General features: G+C 34.4%; 1 pseudogene; it reads left to right on the top strand.

The window, feature by feature from the left end:
• The first annotated feature begins 435 nt into the window (after positions 1–435).
• Positions 436–1407, top strand: LOC142605719 (germin-like protein subfamily 1 member 7; annotated as a pseudogene).
• Positions 1408–2421: the final 1014 nt, after the last annotated feature.

The following is a 2421-nucleotide window of genomic DNA, read 5'->3' as shown; positions in this document are numbered from 1 at the left end:
TAGTGATTAAAGAATGGTTGATCCATTACATAAGAAATTGAGAATGTTCGAAGAATTACCAAGTCTTATATGCTCCGTTTGTGAAAAACATAGACAACTTCACTGACTCCTTTCAAGTTTTTAATATGAAATCAACATTAGGTTTATTTGTGGGTGGGCTAAACAAACATTATTTTTGATAGAATCGGATTGGACAACATTAAAATTGCACAATGGCATTGAAGAGGTCCCAGTTGATTGGTTTTCAAACTATGCAGTACACGACAAGTAGTGGTTAAAGAATGGTTCATCCATTAAATTAAAAAATATTATAACAGTTGTAGAACTACCAAGTTATATGCTTCATTTTTGCAAAAACATGGACCGCTTCAGTGACTCCTCTCAATAAATAGGCATTACCATATGCAATGTTTCCCATCCCTCACCAAAGCAAGAATACGCAAAATACTACACAACAAGAGAGAACCTCAAATATGATGAAAGTTGTAATTGTGGCCATTCTGGCTTTGGCAACCACCCTTGTTTCAGCTTATGACCCTAGTCCTTTGCAAGACATTTTGTGTCGCAATTAACAACACCGATTCTGCCGGTATGTACATGCATGCACTCTCCTTATAATTAGCAGTACTTAGTAGTATTATCATCATCTACGTTCTTCCGAGATCATTATAATGAAGTTTTGCACATTAATGAAATTATGCCTTACGGTTATATGATCTGCATTAGATTTTATTTTTTCCTACTTGACATGCTATTGTCCATTGTTACAGAACTGTCTTATTTGTGATAATAACAAACTTTTCTTTGTGCAGTGTTTGTGAATGGACAATTTTGCAAGGACCCAGCAACTGTTGTAGCCAACAATTTTTTCTTCTCGGGACTCAATATTCCTGGAAACACAGCTACAAATAAACTTGGATCAAGTGCCAATCTTCCGGACTCAATATTCCTGGAAACACAGCTACAAATAAACTTGGATCAAGTGCCAATCTTGTGAACGTCGACAAATTTCCAGGTCTCAACACTCTTGGCATATCTTTGGCTCGCATTGACTTTGCACCATATGGCCTGAATCCTCCTCACACTCACCCTCGCGGCACTGAGCTTTTGGTAGTCATAGAGGGTACTCTCTTAGTTGGATTTGTCACATCCAACCCAAACAAACTCTTCACCAAAGTTCTAAACAAGGGAGATGTCTTTGTATTTCCAATTGGTCTGATTCACTTCCAATTCAACATAGGGGAGACCAATGCTCTGGCCTTTTCAGGTCTCAGCAGTCAAAATCCTGGGCTAATCACCATAGCAAATGCAGTCTTTGGATCAAATCCTCCCATCAATCCTGATGTTCTCATCAAGGCCTTCCAATTGGACAAGAGTGTAGTTGATTATCTTCAAAAACAATTCTAGTCATTCGACAATCGAAAATACATATGTAACAGGGAAGGCGAAGCACTGGATAGTTTGAATAAAGTTTGCCTAGTTTCTCTTACTGTAATGTCATAAAAATATTTTTTTTTTCAAATAAAATGGTTTCTTCTTTTTTTTTTTTTTCTTTTTTTTTGCGTGTCATTGTGTCATGGCAAATGTTGTGCAATTAGTGCATAAATAAATCTTGATTACTCCTTGGATCCATAAAGTTTGAAATTACAAGCACCTAAATATTAAATATTAACTATTCTAAATTGTATTTAAAATCGATAGAAATTTTAGTTTCATTTATACAAATGGGAGGACAAATTTTGAGTTCAATAGCGCGTATTTTTTGTCAAACATTCCTGGAGGTAATATTCGTGAAGCAAAATATTTTAGCGTTATTGAAAATGTATTCATACCGAGGTAACGTGGAAAAAAAATAATACTTGAAAACGGGTAAAATATTGGAAAATGGGTAAGGCAAAACTAGTGAAAAAGAAAAGGAAGAAATGAATAAAGTGTCTTATGCATAAGATGTAGTTTAATGTATGTCATGGTGTAAAAGAAGCATGACTTACTCATATTAATGGAATTAACAATTGTTTTCTCTTCAATCCTAAAAAAATGAAATTAAGCAACTGCGAAATAGATTCTCAGGTATGTTGGAGGAGTGTTTTTGTGCTTTGGAAATAGTAAACACGTTCTTAATAGGTTCACAAGTGACAAATGTATATATGACTAATGGTATTTGAATGTTTTTTAGACTCCTTAAACACAAACAGATTAACCTAGTTATTTAGCCAAGTAATTAACTTAGGTAAATTATTCAGATCTAGGTTAACACACACAAATCATATCATGTAAAGCAATGCGGAAAAATAAATAACACACAATATAATAACTCAGGAAAACCAAACCGGTAAAAAACCTAGGGAGGATTTAACCTAGTTATCCTCAAGGTAAAACAAGATCCACTATGAAAGAATTGAAGTTTTACAATAGCGACTT

The sequence above is a fragment of the Castanea sativa genome, chromosome 8, assembly GCF_040712315.1.
Source record: "Castanea sativa cultivar Marrone di Chiusa Pesio chromosome 8, ASM4071231v1".
In the NCBI taxonomy this organism is placed as follows: Eukaryota; Viridiplantae; Streptophyta; class Magnoliopsida; order Fagales; family Fagaceae; genus Castanea; species Castanea sativa.
This window is presented reverse-complemented; position numbering and strand designations above follow the sequence as displayed.